The following is a 20925-nucleotide window of genomic DNA, read 5'->3' as shown; positions in this document are numbered from 1 at the left end:
CCAACCTTCGCTGCGTATCGCGCCGACGAAATGACGAGAACCTTCTGGAATCTCGCGCGGAGGGTATTTAATCGAGCTGCCGAGGTGAGAGATCAGGAGAAGACGGAAGTTAGCGCCAGAGCGCGTAGGGATTCCGCCGTGTAGTCGGTGAAGGTTTTGTCCGTAGGGACAAAGCAGGAGAAGAAGAGTATTTCCACCTGAGGGGTGAAGGCTCGAGCAACAAGCAAGAGCGTGTGTCTACCGCTATCGAGCGAAGACGCGTGGCAACAGCTGCGTGTGTGAAGCCGACGTGTTTCCGGCGAAGAAGTTTGAAGCTTGGAGAGTGGCCTATTGAAGACGTGAGGTTTGCTGGAAGAGAAACTTCGGCGAGGTTTCCTGGAAGATAAACTTCGAGGGCAGCGGAACGACAACAACGCTGGACTTTGAGTGAGTGATTCTCGGAAGAGTATCATCCAGACTTTTCTTCCAAGAACTTTGGACTGGATAAGTTTTATATCTTTTTAGTCTTTAAGTGTCTTGGTTGTTCAATGCATGCGACTGCATTGTAGTGCGTATCGTTGTCTGTGTCCGTTGTTTCGAGTGTGGCTGATTGTACTGTGTAGTACGTTGTTTGATTGGTGACATATTGTACTCAACTATTGTGGAGTGTGCATAATTGTGTATTGTTTTCGATCTGCCACTATAGAGAATATAATTTTGTTTGTTTATCAACTCCCGGCTCTGACTTGTTCTTTGGGCCACAACCGGCGTCCGCTGGCGTGCCAAAAAGAACCACTTCTAAATTGTCCACGCTTTCGTGGTGCGGTTCGGGGGGGCCGATACTTCGGCCCTTGGAATTAGCCCGGCGATCGCCTCCCTAATTAACGGGACCTGTGTGACAATTAATCTGGCGTCCGCGACAGGACCTTTTGGTGCACAGTGTGTCCGAAGTAGTGAAAAAGAGCCTCGAGTGTTGATAGTGCTATCGGAACGATTTTGTGTGTTGTTCAGTGTTCACGTTAACGAGTGCAGTGGAGTGTTCCGATAGCCTGATTTAGACAGATACTTTTTGCACGCGGCAAGGCTTTATTTGCGAGACACAATGGATCTCGAAAAGTTAGTCACTCTTGGTGAGAAGATGGGTCTTTCTGGCGCCGAACTACGGAAGTTGGTCACCCAGAAGGAGAAAGAGGAAAAAGAGAGGGCCAAAGAAGAAAAGGCAGCTGAGCTGTAAAAAGAAAGGTTGGCGGTCGAAAGAGCCAAAGCGGAAAAAGAAGCTGAGTTGTAACGAGAGAGGTTGGCAGCTGAGAGAGCCAAGGAAGAAAAAGCAGCTGAGTTGGAACGAGAGAGGTTGGCAGCTGAGAGAGCCAAGGAAGAAAAAGCAGCTGAGTTGGAAAGAGAAAAGTTGGCAGCCGAAAGGGCGAGAGAAGAAAGAGAGGCACAGGAGCGACAGCTGAAGGAAGAAAGAGAGCAACAATTGAAGTTGGAGTTGGAGAGAGAAAAATTGGCAGCCGAAAGGGCGAGAGAAGAAAGAGAAGCGGAGATGGCTGAAAGGGAACGGCAGCAGCAGCACGAAATGGAACTCGAGCGGCTCCGTTTGCAACAGCGAAGTGAAACTCCCGTCCAAGCTAGAGTTGTAAGCAGCGAACGGGAAGAGCATGGCTTCCGCTTGAACCCAAGCAAGCTGCTCGTAGCGTTTGATGAAAGGAAGGACGACCTTGACGCGTACCTTCACAGATTTGAGACGATTACAAGGAGCCAGAATTGGCCGGAACATCAATGGGCAACTGCTTTGAGTACTTGCCTGAGTGATGAAGCGCTCAGTGTGTACGGTAGGCTGACGCCGACCGATGCAGCCAACTATGCATAGATGAAGGCTGCTTTGCTGAAGCGATTTAGATTTACTGTGGAAGGACTCCGGGACCGATTTCGGACAGGAAAGCCAGCTGATGGTGAGACGGCTACGCAGTATGCCGCCCGACTTTGCCATTATTTCGACAGATGGATTGAACTTTCAGGGACAGCGCAGGAGTACGATGAACTTAGAGAGCTCCTAATTAGAGAACAATTTCTTACTAGTTGCCACCCGAGCCTGTCGCTGTACTTGAAAGAGAGGAAGGCTGAGTCACTTGAAGGCATGCTTGAATTGGCTGATCAATTCTTGGAAGCGCATGGTGGCACTAATTTGGCCAAGGTCAAGAAGGATTGCCCGAAGATTAGAAGAAATCGGCTCCCTAAGAAAAGAAGCGTGCACCGGAGAGCATTCCGCGATGTTTTCTGTGTAACCGAGTGGGTCACCGTGCTAACCACTGCCGAATTAACTTCACGAGCCCCACGGTTGTAAAATGTTTCAAATGTGGTCAGACTGGACACAAAGCAGACGCATGACGAAACGGAGCGAGTCAAACTCACCAGGTATCCTGTGTGCTAGCAGCACCAAAATCCGGTAATAATGCCGTCACAGATGGATTCGTAGAGTTGAAAAATGGAGAGAAAATTCCTATTGTGGGTGCTGTAATGGCAAAACAGCCAACCGGTGTTACGAAGGGAATGCCAACGCTGCCTGGAAAAGTTGCGGGCAAAAAGGTTACGGTGTTAAGAGACACCGGTAGCTCCACGGTTATCGTGCGGAGAAATTTGGTACGGGAAAGTGAGTTAACAGGCAAAACGAAACCGGTTTGCCTGAATGACCTTACGGTTCGAATGCTTCCCGAAGCAGAAATTGAGGTTGAAACCCCGCACTTCAGCGGGAAGGTTACCGCTTTATGCATGACGACCCCCCTGTACGACCTTGTCATCGGAAACACTGACGGGGCGCGAGAACCGAATGATCCGGAATGTTTGGGAGAAGATCCTAAGATGGAGCCCTCGCCAACCCAGCGACCGCGAGATACAGTGGAGGAGCAGCCCGTGACGGATCTCACTAGAGCCCAAGGTGAAGCCGCGGCGCAAGAGACAATGAATGAGAAGTTGATCTTGTTGAATGAGCTCACGGGCCGGGCAGCTGGACTTACGTCGGCACGACCTCAACCGACCGACCGTGTAAAAGTGACGGAGTTGGCCAGCCAGGCCAAATGTCGGGACGTGAACAAGCGGGTGAATAACCGGGCAGGATCAGTTGAGCGTCATGACCCGTTTGCAGTGTCGGAAGTGACAACGATGGCTGAGACGCCGCCTCAGATACCGTCGTTGGAAGGGGCTCGCCGGAACAAAACGACCAAAAACAATAAGAGATCGAGAGAGCACCGTAAGAAAGGGCGCAAGCGCCGCTATAAATGCACAGGATAAGTGCTGAGGTGGAATGGAATTATGTTTGGCAGGGCTGAGTGCTATATGTTGTGTTAATGTTTTTGTAATCCTGTGTCACAAGTGTCGAAGTGTTTGTGCTGTGACGTGATGTATAGTATTGTACAATTGTGGTAACGAGAGCTTTGTATATTTGTATTGTTTGGAATATGTGATGGAGCAATGTATTCATGTACCTGTGGCTATACTCTATGTGTTGTGAGATTAAATTGCAATGTACAGTTGTATTGAGTGATCTATTGTGAATGTGAAGTGTCATGAGCGACGGATTGTATTACAGTCTGTCAGAGTGTTTGGTGACTGTTCGCGCTCGTTTGTGTGGTTTTGAATATTATGAGATAATATTCTTAAAGTGGGGGGCAGTGTCACAGAACGAGCGCTCAAAAAGAGCGCGCCGCCAACTCCTCGCGATGAAACGCCGGAGTGACGCCGCGAGGTCAACGATAAAAAAAAGGAAAACAAACCTCCAGACTCCCCGGGCGCGACTCCCTTCCTCGGAAGCGTAGATTCGTCGACGAACCTCCTCACCCCACAACGGCGGCCGAGCAAGCACTCCAACTTTCTAGATGGAAAGGGACGTGGTTGAAGCCGGGTTGAGTCATCTGTCGCGGCCAGCATTCGAACCGTCTCGCCCTCTCCCCAACCTTCGCTGCGTATCGCGCCGACGAAATGATGAGAACCTTCTGGAATCTCGCGCGGAAGGTATTTAATCGAGCAGCCGGGGTGAGAGATCAGGAGAAAACGGAAGTTAGCGCCAGAGCGCGTAGGGATTCCACCGTGTAGTTGGCGAAGGTTTTGTCCGTTAAGACAAAGCAGGAGAAGAAGATGATTTCCACCTGAGGGGTGACGACTCGAGTTACAGGCAAGAGTGTGTGTTTACCGCTATCGAGCGAAGACGCGTGGCAACGGCTGCGTGTGTGAAGCCGACGTGTTTCCGGCGAAGAAGTTTGAAGCTTGGAGAGTGGCCTATTGAAGACGTGAGGTTGCCTGGAAGAGAAACTTCGGCGAGGTTTCCTGGAAAAGAAACTTCGAGGGCAGCGGAACGACAACAACGCTGGACTTTTTTGAGTGAGTGATTCTCGGAAGAGTATCATCCAGACTTTTGTTCCAAGAACTTTGGACTGGATAGGTTTTCTATTTCTTTAGTCTTTAATTGTCTAGGTTGTTCAATGCATGCGACTGCATTGTAGTGCGTATCGTTGTCTGTGTCCGTTGTTTCGAGTGTGGCTGATTGTACTGTGTAGTACGTTGTTTGATTGGTGACATATTGTACTCAACTATTGTGGAGTGTGCATACTTGTGTATTGTTTTCGATCTGCCACTATTGAGAATATAATTTTGTTTGTTTATCAACTCCCAGTTCTGACTTGTTCTTTGGGCCACAACCGGCGTCCGCTGGCGCGCCAAAAAGGACCACCTCTAAATTGTCCACGCTTTCGTGGTGCGGTTCGGGGGGCCGATACTTCGGCCCTTGGAATTAGCCCGGCGATCGCCTCCCTAGTTAACGGGACTTGTGTGACACTCAGCATCGTCATTATAACACCTCACACTGGATCCACCTTAATGGTAGACAGTCGCACACGATCGCGCGCAAGACACCGCCCACAAGGAGGACAGCCAATAACGCATTGTCGCAGAAGGGTTGTATCACTCATTGATGCCGCAAAGTTAATGTGGTCAAAGACACTATCGTGTGGTCAGGCCAGGAGAGCGAGATGTTGAACAAGTTTTTATACCTCTCCTTAGATTCGCAAAAAAAGAAAAGGTTGCTCGAAAAACGTGGCACAGGGCTCATAACGAGAAGAACGAAGATGGTCCTCTGATCTCGGTACTCCCAGAAATAGGATACATAGTATCGGTTATAGAAAATTAGCTATCTATACAGATATGATAGAAAATATTACTAATTGGACGGACTATCAGCACCTGATATATCTCTGGAAACCTCAGTGGAGTCATTCTAGAAAGTTGGAAGTTACTTTAGCCAAATTTCGATGTCGTGTCTCCCATTAAACTATTATTTACACAGATCTGGTCTGGGAATATCTCCCCTGTGCTCATTCTGTGAAAAAACAGAATCAATTGAGCATTGCTTTATATAATGTCGGAACTATTCATTCATTAGGAAAAGACTTCTATTTATGCCGTTTTACACATTAGTGTTAAATTTAACTGCAGATATTGTTCTCAGTGTCGGCGCCTCCGGCTTGGCACATTGCCAGAGAAACGTGACGCGGTATGCAATTTTATTCAAGAATCTAAACGCATGTCAATATAACTCCGGCTTACTATATTATGCGCGAATTCTTGTGATATGATTGATAATGTAAATGAAAGTTGCTCAATCATTCTATTTTGATCAGGTGAGGTAAATTCAACTGTCTGTCTACTCGAAATTTCAGTCTTTTAAAACAGTATTAGCCGTCTCTTTTATGAATTGATCCTTTATACTATTATTTTATTTTCAAAAAAATAGTTTTTAAAAATTCTCTTTTTGTTTTTTTTAATAATAGGCTCACACTCTGTGTATCACATATAGGCTACTACAAGCTTTCTTGGCCAATACCCCAAAGTGAATATGTGCCAGTGCTTACAGGCAACAAACAAACGAACAGGAATGCCAATGCTTGGACAGAAAAAAAAATACCGCATGCTCTGCTATACGCGCACGAAATTTTCCACAACCTAAAGGAATGTTTCACATGGGCACCATGTGCCGGTTGTCGTCTCTGCTCTGACTAAGCTGTCGAGGCTGTGTGCCCGCCTATCTTCAAGAGGTGCCAAGGCAGCGTGTGGCAAGAGGCGTGTAAAGCCCTTTCTGCGTTGTGCCGTGGGCACTGTTTGTGAAATCCCCCCCCGAGCCGTGGAAAGGTCTACATAGGCCAGACAGGGCGACGTACACGTGACTGCTTCAGAAAGTATTCTTTATCAATTAGGAATGGAATAGGGTCTCTTTTACTCTTCTGCTGTACAGCGTGTGGCTTTACACCGCAGTTCGATCACACGCGACTACTCGGAAGGAGCCAGGCTTCGCCGACACGAGAGGTGCTGGAAGCGTTTCACATAAAGAAAGAAAGGTGATTCTTCCACCAAATATTTTTACCAAATGTTTTTGTACAGAGGATCATACTTTACATGTTCATGCAAATTAAATAAACTTGGCGAAAGTTTGAGTCCACCTACCTTCATATGAGAACCACAACTGCAATGTTCAGATAGGTGATTAAATTATGACGAACGGGCATATTAATCTCACTAATTTTAATTCTCATTAAGCTATAGGTTATACCTGAAATCAGTACAAATTACGCAATGCTGAGATACAACATTCTTTGGTTCATAAATGGAAATAGGCATGTTTGATCTAATAAACGAATCGCCTTCAATGAAAGAAAAATATGCATATGCAGTTGTGCTGCGCTTCGTGTTCTCAATGCAAAAAGTGTGCGCGCTGTATAATACGTTACATCGCAACTTTGTTATGTCACTTATGTTACTCTGGCAGATTCATTATCACAGTTGAACCTGCCTTTAACGATGTCATGGGGACCCAGGAATTATTTCACTAAATCGGCAACTTCGTAAAGTCGAGATTCGGCAGGATTCTAGACGCTACAAACATTTTCAGGTAAAAGCGATGATGGACTAGTCTAATTTCTATCGTTCATCAAAATAAGCTTGTGTTTACGCGTTTTGGTGTTTTGCAACAAAGGAGCAGGTGTCATGACAAAAGTAAAACGACAAGAGTATTATAATGTGTGTTAATTTTTTGGTCCTTTGGCGCAGGTGGTCTGAATAGCAATAACACCAAGCATGCCCAGGCATGCATAGCCTTCATGACAAATAAGCACGCCAATCAATGCAAACACAAAGTGTGAGTGAATGCAGAAACATTTATTAAACCGAGGCGTCCAAGCAATATACCTTAGCCTGTTGATATTCACATAACAGATAACTTGAATGGTCGTACACTTGCAGTGCATATTTCATAAAAACGCTGATATTCATTCTCGAATATTAAGATTCATCTACACTGAGACATTTCTTAGGTCTCCATAGCTTTGTCATCACGTATCGCGACGTACACTGGGTATCTTTTTGGCTATCACTGAAATTAAACATCAGAGTCTATGAAGGTAGAGTCATGCCAGCTGTACGGTAAGTGCAAAGTAACATCTTTTACAGGCCATATGGAGTGCGTATTTCGGACGGTGGTGAATTCGCTTAACCATGATGACGATTGATATGGAGTTGATATATGTCATGATATATGTCATATTAGAAGGGAAGCGGGTTAGGGGGAGACAGAAGGTTAGGTGGGCAGATGAGATTAAGAAGTTTGTGGGTATAAATTGGCAGCAGCAAGCACAGGACCGGGTTAACTGGCGGAACATGGGAGAGGCCTTTGTCCTTCAGTGGACAAAGTCAGGCTGATGATGACGATGATGATATGTCATGCTTTAAATTTAACGCAAATAATATTGTTACCACATGTGATTTTAGGTATGTGCACCTGTGTAGCGGGGAACATGGTGGTGGCAGAAGAGGAGGACGTCGTTACACATGTGGTAACTATATCACAGCCACTCTTCAGCAGAGCTAAATATTATTAAAAAATTTTGAAAAAAGCGATTGCATATGTTGAAGAAAATTGTATTCGCCAGTGGAGTGAGCGAAAACAAAGCTGTAATGGCTTAAAGAGATTACAAACGCATCCATGACCGGCGAAACGTTCCTTTTGGCGAAGCCAAGCCACAGGCTCTCGGCTCATGCGCACACTTAGTTGTCTTCTTTCTTCTATTTAATATTCAACAATATTTAACAGCTTATATGCGCGTGTTTGTGTACCGGTACACATTCGCGAGAGCAAACCACTGGTCTGATTTTCATTGATTTAATTTGTGAAAATTTAAACGTAGAAATGCTCGGGCTAAAAAACTTCGAGTTCGATGAGATGTGAATGAAAAAAGAGATACCCGTCGTTTGCACTTCGGCATCACGTGGCCAGTGAAGCAGTTGTCATAGCGCCTGAAAGAGAGAGATTATGAAAAGCACGTCATAGAGTTTAGAAATCCATGTAAATTCATAGAAGGCAGCTGCACCGGTGGAACTGATACTGACACTTCGCACCCTAAAGCATTCGTCTGCACAATACACCACATATGCTTCAATAATTGGATGTCAGCCTTACTCAAGCATAGTTATGTCCAAGTTCAGATACCTTGTTTCGGCACAGGTATGGGTCATCATCTCTACCTTAGCCATGGTTTGTTTTTGCGAATCATTAGGAAAAAACATCATGTAACCAGAATTTACATGTATAAATAAATCATTCTGTGCATACCAAAAAGGGGAACATGATTGTTTTTCGTGTAATTAGCTACACTCTTGTACAACCAGAGAATTTGATAGCTTATTTCAAATACCACCACTCGCCTCCATAATGCCATTGTCTTTTGAGGCTCAAAAAACAGCAAAATAATAAAAGGAGGCAGTGCATACAAAAGTTAACGAACTGCTGCAGAAACCTTTATTCGTAAGGCTAGTCAAATACTTTGAATCGAATTTTGAGAACAGGGCATGCATTTTTCGATTTACCTTATAGAACCGCAGTTACCCCAAGTGTTACGGATTACAGTTGCTTGCAGGGTCGTCATCGAGACATGCATTTCTTTAAATTTATCTCGTTTAGTCCTCTTGCGATCCTTTCTATCCACTCGCGTAGACTTGCTGAAAAGTTATCGGCTCTGCATGCTAAACTTCCTATCACTTCCTATCACAGATGCAAATTAGAATGTTATCCAGTGATCCAGCGGTTAAAATGATCGGCTGGTGATCCGAAGGTCGCTGTATCAAATCCCGGCCGCAGTGGCCGCATTTTCGTCGGAGGTGAAAATAATTGAGGCCCGAGTACTTTATTTGTGCACTTTAAAGAGCCACAGCTGGCCGAAATTTCTCGAGTCCTCCAATAGGGCGTCCCTTGTAAATGTATTGTGGGTTCGGTAATTAAACCCCAACAATAAGTGCAGAATGTTATCCACATTTATTTACCCTCTTAATCGCATTGCTCGATCTGAAGGCTGCGTGTGTGGCCTACCGTTTTTAACGCGATAGCGTTAGAGAGCTCCTTTCGCACAAATCCCGCCATTGATGTCGGCCCTTTTGGTTGTGAGCGAAAAATCTTCTGAGCGTCTGTGACCGAAGAATCAAGTTACCGAGATCGCCACGGGATGCCGCTACTTGTCTACGCGTACTCGCGCGATCACACTTAAAAAGCCACGCATTCGAAGAAAAAAAGTGCTCAAGGTCACGAGGCGCGGTAGTTTCTTTGCCCCTCCCACCCCTCACTGCTTAGCTTCCAGCGCTTTCGTTGGGACGAGAGAAGAGATAGTGCAATTGCAGCATGCGACAAACCTTTGTAACTCCACTCGCATCGGACGTAATCTTAAATTTTTTTCTTTCTTTAGAATGAATGGGAGCCAGTTTTAAAGAGACCCACGAAGTTTTTGTACATTACAAAAACATCGTAGTGACAGGCGAATTTACCATTCCCAGTTCTAAGGTCGAGGTTTAGATGCAAGCTCTCACGCTCGGCCACCATTTCCGCAATAATTTTTATACGAACAACTTCAAGTGCAAAAACAAACAAACAAACATCGCAAATTATTTGCTTTAGCTTTCGCGGACCTAGGAGCATTTCTTTGTTAACGCCAGGCTTGACGAATTCTCTTCCAAGAATTTCAATGCGCGAATACCGTTCATTCTGGAGAGCCCGGGTCTTGTCGTCGAGCCGGCAGATGGTAGCGTACTTGAGGCACCGCGACACCTTTGCCGTCAAGGTCATTGCACAACAGCTGAAACATTAGGAAGCGCTTACCCGGGTCGATTGCCTTCTTGGACACGTTCTCCACCACATCGCTCATGCTGCGATAAGAAAATGGCACGAAGTCGCAAATGCATAGAACGAGTGAAGGTCTCAAATGCAAAAGCGAGCAAACTGCCGGAAAAAAAATGTGATTCCGAATTGTCTGGACACATTTGATGATATTGTTATGTGTATTGTACATGCTGTAATACATGACCCTCATCAACATAGTCATTAAACAGCGCACCTGTATTTGAAAAATATAAATGGAAGCAGACGTGAACGATAATGGTATCTGGTTGTCACTTCAGGGAAGGTTACGTTAGCTGCCTCTGCACTTCATTCGCACTTTCGCTTGCGACAATTTCAAGGAACTGCGTGAACAGCACAGTTGGTGAATGCTATCGGCCTGGCGCACTAAGAAGAATATAGCTTCCTCGTTGGGCGTTAACGCCGTAAGCAATATGTGGCGAGTCGTGCACCGGCACACCCGTGTGTTACGCCGAAAGCTTTCTTGCTTAATTTCTCAAGGCGTCCGTGTTCGTTATTACGGATGATCAGTTAACTTTCTTACGTATATGTCAGTCCAAAGAATTTTCAGAACACAGGCTTGAATCTTGTCAGAGTAAACTACACGAATATAAAAAAGTCACGACATCATTAAGAGTTACGGCGGTCATTTCATGGAAATACATGGAAGGCAGCGAAGCATATGCCCAGAAAATTGATTCATGAACTTTTATTTCCGTTAAAGTGGACAGAAGCGAATGCGTATACGTAGAGTGGTACTTCAACATGGCCGATCTAAATGACAGACAAGTCGTTTTTAATCGCCGACTTTCAAAACATTACTTTTTTCATAATAGGCGTGTCATCGACTTTGCAAGCGTATTTTTTCTTGAAAACAGAGTGCTCTATCACCTTTATTACACTAAATAACTCGTACGAAGCTCACAACGCCGCACGCTCTTCATGGCCTAAAACTAATGGGCAAGGAAATGTCCATGAAAGCGAGGATATTGTTACGGGACATGATGTGCACCTGTCTGAGAACTAGCTTTTATGACAAAGTCATGCGCCTCGAACGTATGCTTCCCTAGAAAATGATTAGTCATCTATGATTTACACAGCGCACATACTGTCTATATTTAACGTTGCGTATAGGTAATTTGTGCGAGGTCATGAGTTCATATGCTCTCGTACACCGTATACGAATCACTTTTCGCCCACCGATTACGCCTCCCGACTGAGTGTGGTTGCGTCGACTATGCACATTATGAGACTGCCGCTTCAAAACTCGTGACTTTGCACTGTGAGCAATGATGCATTGCTATCAATGATAGCTTACAGGCCTCTTCGCTCCAACGGCGAGGGCAGATTTCTGGCTTATCTTTAAGGTATACGTGCCGGTAACTTTCATGCTGTCGTTTCATGGAGTTTAGTTGCAAAAAATAAGAGTGTGTGCGTCACGCTGGTCAAAATCATTGTGCTTGTCTACCCATTTCGTTTTACAGCATAGCTCTTATACGCGGTCGAAATATGCTGTGCGTCGTAGATAGAAATTCTCATCCCCATGAAGTGGTGAGCGATCGATCGCCGCCAGAGGACAAGAGAAGCTGAAATGTGCGGCCCTTAATGGGTGTTTCCTTGTGAATGTTTAGTGAACTAGTGTAGTGAGTAGCCCCGCCACTGTGGTCTAGTGGCTAAGATAGTCGGTTGCTGACCCGCAGGCCGCGGGATCAAATCCCGGCGTCGGCGGCTGCATTTCCGATGGAGGTGAAAATTTTGTAGGCCCGTGCACTCAGATTTGGGTGCACGTTAAAGAACCCCAGGTGGTCAAAATTTCCGGAGCCACCCACTGCGGCTTCTCTCATAATCATATGGTGGTTTTGGGACGTTAAACCCCACAAATCAATAAATTAGTGTAGTTAAAGTTGCCCACTTTCTGCGGCCCGTATGCGCTATCAGAGTTTTACAACAGCGCTGTTATGGTCGAAAAAGAACGCGAGAGAGCGACTATATATTCACAAAATTGCATTGAAAGAAAAAGAAGGAAAGAAGTAGAACTTTGATGGCCAATTTTTTTTTTGTTAGACACAATAATGATGAGAGCTGACTGATAAAGATGCCAAGGAAGTGTGGGGAATGTTAGTGGAGAGAACTAGAAATGGACGAAAGGAAGACGCCGCTGGCAGGGCAAGTTATCTTTTCGTCCCCTTTGTCTCTTTTCGTTGACATTGCGATTCCTTCTCATAATGTCCCCTATGCTTTCCTTGGCATCATTGCTAGTGCGCCTCAATTATAATGAAATAAATAGAAAGATAAAAAAGTAGATAAATGAACAAAAGGAAAAAAATTAAAATTCAGAGTAGCAAATATACGAACGTATACGATAGAAAGACGAAGACAAGAAAATATTTATTAAAGAGAGCAAGTATTGTCATGTAGTGTATAGTATCGCTATCGGTTAAAAAAAAAGAGAAGTGTGTAAAAGCGTAGCGCAGCGGGGGCAAGCTGGCGCCCGCCATTTCTTGTGTGACCGAGCTTGGCAAGCTGCGCAAATTTGTTCTCGTGTATAGATGCCTGTTTGCCACCAGCATGGTATGTATAAGATCATGCATTCTGTGCTTGTAGATCTACGACGTAGCGCACTTATTAAACTGTTAGAGTTTACAATAACTCATTGCATACAATTCTTATGGGGTCATGATTCAGATTTAAGCTGAGTATTTTTAATCGGCCATTGTCTATACTGCATCCGAAAGAATTAGGTGCGTCACTCGTTGTTCGTGTTTCTAATATAGGACGTCGAAGCAATATGTACATGTACTTGACTTGGATGTATTCAGATAGTTAGAGCTATCATGCAGGCTTTGATGACAGTGCCGATTTATTCATTAATTCAGTTCCCTCAAACACCATAGGTTCAGCTGCACGATAGTATATTCAGAACTTGGCAGCTGTAACGGGAGCTCCTGTACGGCTACGTCACGTCCAGTCTTCCTGTTAAGTTCTTTTTCGAATATAACCAGAGTCACCAGTCTAGACCACACTAACAACTAGGGACAGCGATGGCTTTCATTGACACTTCACACTTTCTTGGGGTATTACACGTATACCAGAAAATTGTTTTACGCCTTACAGCAGTGAGGATCTTAAAAAAAAAAACAGCTCTACAAGAGATGAAAGCCCACACATTTAGCCCGAAATGAATCCTTTGGTGCACCCCCTTCTCATGAACAGCCTGGAATTTGCCTATGAAAGCATGTGCACGGTATGTACACCTTTAAACTAATTTACCATGTTCAGCGACGGGAACGCATACGGAAGGTTGAAGGCAGCACTTACGTCATTTTTAGACGCTCCGCCGACGTAGGCGTGAAGTTGGCGTACAACATCCGTGGACCCTCAGACAGTATGATAATGTCAACTTCGAATTCTTTCTGCAGAAAGATAATTTGAACGCCCAGTATAGTGTCACTGTTCGCTTGTGAAAGGCGCATAGGACCGCTATGGATGAAGTTAAAGAAGAAAAGCCTGGGAAGCCTGAAACAGACCTTGGACCTGTTGCGCCCCATAAGATATCCAAACATCAATCGCGAAGGCATAAAACTACAGTAAATGCAGTATACTCCAATGTATACCGACTGCTCGATGATTCCTGACTTACATTGAAGCGTCGGACAAACTCCTCGGGGGTGATCTCGCCTTGAACGTCAATGCTTGTCCATAAAGTGAACTCCTGGTCACGGAACTGTCGCAGAATAGTCGAAAAAGAAAAGTCCTTGGCTGAGTTGGTTGCGACGGATTTGCTCGACTTTTGCATTGCACACGTATCTTCTTTTATGTAGACATGTTGTTAATGTAACATTTTGGCCACTTGTAAGGTGCCTATAGATCGCGGTCGTAGGGCGGAGTCCCCACTTGGTGCAGCTTCGTAACGTTGGTTTTAGATTTTGCGAATGTTGAATGAATGAGTACATTGCATAGGGCAATATTTCTCGTTCTGTACGGTATCACCTACCATGAGCGTTTGGCGTCTGTGCGGTTTTCGTTACTGACTTTATTGTGAACATATTGGTTTTAGAAACTTGATAAGAATGCGTGGCGCTGATGTAGCGTTTTAACCAGTACTCACGAAGCCTTCCACACGTGTCTGCGGTCTCTCGTTAAGTGGCTGTCATCCTCAACGAAATACTTAAAATAATTTTCTGCGGGCGCCTGTTCTCACGAAGACCTAGAGCAACAAAACATTTCTTTTTGTAAAAGCAATCCCATATATGATTCAAGTTATCCTACAATGTTACGGCGATAATTCATTTGCAGAACGCGAAGTAACCACGAACGAACACAGCTGAAGGAGGATAATAATTATACCCATACCTCCACACTGATGAAACTTAACGACGAGCGATAACACAGCAGGAAACAAACATCAAAACTTACCATAACTTTGCTCCTAAATGCTTTACTGCTGATGCACTAAGAAACAATTACTGACCGTTTTCTTTTCGGGAGCAACGGGTTCGGAAAAGCCGAAGAAAGGCAACGCCAGGTTGACGAAACCGTTCTTGTACAGCTCCAGCTTCTCGTGACCCTGGACCAGCTGTTCGAAAGACGCGATTGAGAAAGAACAAAAACAAAAACGACGCTTCTATGTTTACTCATTCACTCATTAGTGATTTGAAAGTGCTATTGAATGTATCTCGCGGCCAAGAGAAAGCAGTGTAGCACTTTTCCCGTAACTAGTAAATGCATGAAAGGCGACCCGCAACACAAAAGACTGGGCAAGTTTACATAGTTCTGTATCACTGCCAAATTGGGTCGTGCGCCTGAAAGAATGAGCAGTGTGTTGGGGCCTTAGAATTCGCATGGTGACTATGTTTTTATTTCTCTTCGCACCTGCGCAGCAACTGCTGGTGGTGCATTTTCGCGCAGTATAGGTGTTCGTCGTTCGTTGTTTGCATAGGCTTGCGCAGGGTCCCATCTCAGAGGTAGTGAAGGTTTGTCGCAGCAGCGCCCCCCCTCCCCTCCATATTAAGTCAATGTATAAAACAGACATCGCACCTCCCTCTTATATGAATGGGGGGGGGGGGGGAGTGGCCTGGCCTCTGCCCTCCTCGTAGGCACTCCTATGGTTGTCTGTTTTTTTACAGTGCACCGAGCTACTAAGTGCGCATAAAATTCCCGTTGCGGACAACGCTCGCTGCATAATAATTGTCGGATTTCAACGTCCCAAAACCACGATAATATTACGATAGATGGCGTAGTGGAGGGATCCGAAAATGTCGACCACCTGGAGTTCTATAACGTGAACGTAAATATAAGCACATGGACCTCAAGCATTTTCGCCCTCATCGAAAAGGCGACTGCCGCGGCAGGGATTTGATCCCGTGACCTGCGGGTCAACAGCCGAGTGTCTTAGCCACTAAGCCACCATGGCGGGGAGCAATGCTCGCTGCTAGAATAACTTTTCAGTATTTTGCCACCTGTGTTACTGCCACCTATTATTAACTCTGCATAATTGAAATGGTCCGACACACGTTTTGACGTTTGCCGCAATAAAACGAGATAACATAGAAGGAAACAGAGTGAGAAAATTCCAGCAACTTGATTAAAAACCATCGCGGTTTTTTTTTAGGATCATGTTTTTGATTACCCTGTATATCAAAAACACACGCCTGTTAAGACAATTTGTGGACATACAATATTTATTTTTCGATTACGTCATTGCATCATAATTTTATTTGGAGACGGCGACATGATTATAGGGCTCGTGGTAATGTGGCGAGCCCCATAATTCTCAACGCCTGGGTTCCTCAACTTGCGCCAAGATTTAATAGCATAATTTCTCAAGTTACATTCTCCTATCTAAATGAGTCCTACGTGGCTGTGAATCAAGTTTGCAACCTTAGGATTAGCAGGACAACTTCACGGCCCCATCATAGTAGATTGTCCTTCCCTCACTTTACGAGTTCTGTATATTTAGAGCACTATAGGTGACAAGCGCGACACACAGTCAGCCTTCAGCTTGGCGTCAACCTGTGTCGGTGAGAATAAGCACCGAAATTTGTGGGTGCTGACGTCACCTTGTACAACTCGAGGCAGGCCAGACCCGCGACGACCGACGTGGTGGTGGCAATGGCCGGAATGATCTTGCCTGCGATGAGTTTGCTCTTGAGCCGGTCTGCCGGCTCGATGTCGTAGTTGGCCGCGCGCAGGTTCGAGGCCGCCACGATGAAGTCCATGTGGAAGTTGCTGTCATCGTCTTTCTCAAAGTCCAGCGTCTCAAGGTGCATTTCCTCGAGCTCATCCCGATCCGGCAGTTCTTCCAGCAGCTTTCTTACGCGCGGTAAGCCTGCACGTGAGGGAGAAAAGAGTGTTCAGACAGATCGAACTTGATTTGTGTATGAATTTATACGAACCCATATTTGAATCGAAAGTGAATGAACGCCAATATGACAGCGGAGAGTCTAGATTAGTAGCAGTATTAAGTACATGGTAACACTCACCGGCACTGTGAATAACGCATCCGATGCCCCAACACTTTAAGACGACTTCAAAACAGCGTCGCATCAAATGCACATATATACTTCGTAGAGTGAAAGGAAGGAACCCGCCGCCATAGCTCAGTCGCAGGTTCCGTCCCTGCGCACGGCATGTTATCTTTTCGTCCATTTTTATTTTTTTCCATTTACATTAGAAGTACTTCTATGCATTCATACCTTCCCCTAGAACATTTACAACAGACTGACCCTTTTATCTATTACTGACTTTTCCTTTCCAACACCGCAATTATGCAAGCACATGATCAGCCGATTGATGAATCTTAGTCACTGCGCCCTGGGTGTACTTCCTTACGGGTCCACATGCTGCACCCCAGTGACAACAATTCGATTCAATGTGGCGCCTTTAAGCTGAAGCATCTTTAAGCATCTGATCATGAATGTCTAGGCTTGTGCGAATAGTGAATTTTAGGTTCGAAGCGACTTCAAAGCGAATAGTGATTTCGGTCGAATAATTTCGGATCCAATTGGAAGGCTGCCTATGATATATAAAAATGGGCATATTTATCATGACATAACTAACCGGAACAATATTTTTTTCGAAACTTGATATAAAGTCTCTATGCAAATGCCATTTTTTTCGTTCAAAGGATTTCGAAACAACACTGTGTAGTAGCAGGATTTTACTTTCGGGAAGATGCAAGTGAAAGCCTGTAAAATACGTAAGCTTTTATAAGCTATTATCTTTGGAGCATACGAGCTGGCATAACAAGCTTTTAAGCTTAAATGATGAACCGATTTAAGGGCAAAGGGGCCCTGCAGCACTTTCAAGTATTCTTGGATAGAAATCACTGAAGAAGCTTATTTATCTGACAAATTCATCGCCATAAATTTATTTAGAATTCGTGTCGAGAGATTAGCACCCTTAACGAGTAAGCGGCCTCTAGTGACCGCCTTCGCACTGGCGGGGAAGCCGCAATGCTCATCCTCGTCCTCGAAGATCAGATGTGGGCCGTCCAGCTGGCCGAGGAAGCCGCAAGGATTCAAGTACTCCTGGCCGTAACCTAAGCCAACTCGCCGGACTTTGAATAAAGTTCTTCTCTCCGTCTACAGGAGTGGCAAAGGTTTGTCACATGGTTCAATTGCATTTTCTTTTCTCGTCTCGACGAAATCGCTGGAACCTAAGGAGGGAAGAATGACATGTGGAAAGAAAATACGTTAGGCTCGTCTCGTGACCTTGAGAACTTTTTTTCTTTTTTTCTTCAAGTACGCGGCTTTTCAGTACGATCGCACACATACTCGTGGACACCTCGTGGCCTCGCGCACCATGCTCAAATAAGTAAGTGGCTGATACAATGCGTGTAATGAGTGATTTTTGAGCTTGTGCAGTCATTTGCCGAAAGGAAGGAGGAGTAAAAAACCTTTATTGATGCTGGCTGTGCCATATAGCCCTTATCCCCACCGGGCTGGTTGACATCCCTAGTCCGGGACGTCATTAGTCGAGGCCGCCACCCGAGCCCGGTGGACTAGAGTTCGCTATTCCTCTAGTGTGGAGCTATTGAGTAGTGTCATCTCCCAGTCCTCTTTGGTGAAGTTGGGAAAGGGGGTTATTTTGGGTTCATTTGGCAGGCCCAGACCATATGATAAGTGTTGGCCACTTCCCCATAGTACTGGCACTGCCCACTTATTTTTGGGTCGTAATATTTGAGTATGGCTGGACAGAGCAGCGTATTTGTCTGTAGGCGCCGCAGGACGCGCTCCTCCGTTTTCGAGAGTCCCTTCGCTGCTGCGGGATACAAGCGGCGTTGCTCAATGTAGTATTCTTTGATTTCTCGAAACCATGTTGAAGGTGTGGGACGTTCAGGTCTATCAGGGGAACGGGGAGTTTCCCGGGAAGTAAGCACGCGGGCCGCTGCATGTGCAGCCTCGTTGCCTTGTAGACCCTGATGTCCCGGAGTTCATATAAGACGTTTTGGGGTAGTATCGCGGTTCCTGACGCTGAACTTCAAAAGTATATTAGCCAACGGAAAGATTTCTTCTGCAAGATAGCTCTCGCAGGCTCTTCGAGAGTCTGTAACTATTTGTTTTGAGTTTGGATGGGATACTGCCAGTGCAATGGCCACCTCGTCCACCTTACTTGAGTTTGTGGCTTTGAAAGTGAGGCCGTCCACCTGCGTTCCTTGATATATTACCGCCGCCGTGTAGTATCCCCTATGTGACGGCCCGGCCACATCGACGTAATAGACCCCATTACGGGAGCCAAGCCGTTGTTCAAGTGCCTCAGCGCGCGCTTGCCTTCTACCCTGGTGCGCCTCCCTGAACATATTGCGGGGAAGCGGGGACACCCAGAGTTTTGTTCTCCAAAGTTCAGTAATACGCTGCGCGTTTTCGTTGCCGAAAGAAGACAGCAATTATAAATGCAACTCTGCTCTTTAACTAAACTGTGTAACTCGGTCCGTTCGTGTCTCCGTGCCAACGCGCCGCACTGCGCGCCTCTCGCCGCAGGTGTTGGGGTGGTGCGAAGTAAGTCACACTTTCCCTCGAGATGGGCGGTGACAACATTCTCTCCCTCACCTGCAGCGCGCTTGCCGCGTGTTGCCTCTCTCTCCCTTTACCCTCTCCACTGCTCGCGAGATTCGAGCGCACATCGAGTGAACACTCTTGCGGCTCGTTTATCCGCGATAGAGAGGACGCCGGAAACCACGCTCGCTGGATTCCGTGCCGACAGGTTGTGCCCTCGCAATCTCCGATGTCAGCGTAGCTCTGGCCGACTGGGTTGGCCCTACGTCATCTCCTGATGCCGACTTCCGACGACAGTATAGCTCTGACCTACTGCCCTACGCCATCTCCTGACGCCGACAAGAGCTCTCGCAAGTGGTGCCCCGTCCTCGGACTCCTGTGACCGTGTTTCCATCTTTCGTATCTCTCCTATCCCCTCGATATGTCCTCGCTCGCTGGCTTAGTGCATCTTTCTCTCTATATATACCTTTAATCCTATTCTTTTAATCCCTCCTCACCGCCATTCCTTCTGAGCTACTGTTGAGGTGTCGCACCGTGATGCAGACAGTTACGGGGCTCGCTTTTCTCTTTCTTTCTCTCTCGGAACCCCTTTGAGGACGCCGGAAAGCGAAGCTTCTTTGCCAGCCGAAACATACGCCGACATGCGCCCCTTATAGTCACAGGAGACTTCAACGTTGATGTCAGCGGAGGAGGAGGAGATTGGCTCATCAATTACATGTGTGACGTGCAGAGTGAGTATTGAAGAAACGGAAACTGCCCACCACGGTAAGGGGAACGTGCATCGATCTGATTTTGCCAACTTCAACGTAGAAAGCCTGAAGGAACCTCTCAGCGTGCACTTTACCGATCACAAGGTTGTGGTAGTGAAGGCGAAACACGCACCAGCTCCAGTCCGGCGCCCGTGTTAACTTTGAAGAAACGACAAGACTTACTCCAGCCATCACTTTACATGAATCTTCCAGCGCTCACCGCAGCAACCCGGTTGCTTTAACGCAACGCTGCTGCTTCGCATCCCATCAGGGTTTTCTTTACGAAGATGTCGTAAATTTTTTTTAGCTGACTGAGAATTTATTGTGAATGACAGGTCACCTGCTACGTCATATTGTTTGCCTCGTGTGTTCTTGTTAGCCTCGACTACCGATGGGCAGCGTTTTCTGACTATGCTCGAAAATTGTTGCAGGGCCTTTATACTTGAAGTGGGGCTTCGCGGCAGCGCATTTTTTAGATGAGCGCTTTCACGGTTTAGTAGTTTCACACTGCAGTGAAACGATCTTTAAAAAAGAGTTACATGTGACCTAATATACATAAATTTGTTCATTGCGAATACTTCGAATGTTTCAATAATTTAAATTCAAATCGAAGCAAATTCAAATACTTCACTATTTGTTCGAATTTTTGGCGCAATCAAATATTAGCACAAGACTATGAATGTCACTTCAGTAGTATCCCCAGTAAGCAGGTCATTTTCAGGTCAGTTTTTGTGGTATTTCGGCATTTGAAGTGTAGCTCCTGCTTATGTTCTTTATACTCTCCTTGGCTTCACTTTATCTGGGCTTCATGAGATTGCGCTGTATTGGCGAAGTATGAACATTCAAAGGCAAACGCTGATGTAGCAAGTGAAACACGCACCCATATTTGACACGACCACGTTGGCGTTGCCTGCAGCGTTGTCGGTGGCATTGTCGACGGCATTGTCGGTTGCGTTATCGTCTGCGTTGTCGACATTGTTGTCGGCTGCATTGTCGACGG

General features: G+C 45.8%; 1 pseudogene; it reads right to left on the bottom strand.

The window, feature by feature from the left end:
• Positions 1 to 8798: 8798 nt before the first annotated feature.
• The window catches only part of LOC119169638 (ubiquitin-like modifier-activating enzyme 1), a 54692-nt pseudogene continuing 42565 nt past the window's right edge, over positions 8799 to 20925 (bottom strand).

The sequence above is a fragment of the Rhipicephalus microplus genome, chromosome 2 (assembly GCF_043290135.1).
Source record: "Rhipicephalus microplus isolate Deutch F79 chromosome 2, USDA_Rmic, whole genome shotgun sequence".
Lineage (NCBI taxonomy): Eukaryota > Metazoa > Arthropoda > Arachnida > Ixodida > Ixodidae > Rhipicephalus > Rhipicephalus microplus.
The sequence above is the reverse complement of the archived record's forward strand: the minus strand, read 5'-3'. Positions and strand labels throughout refer to the sequence as shown.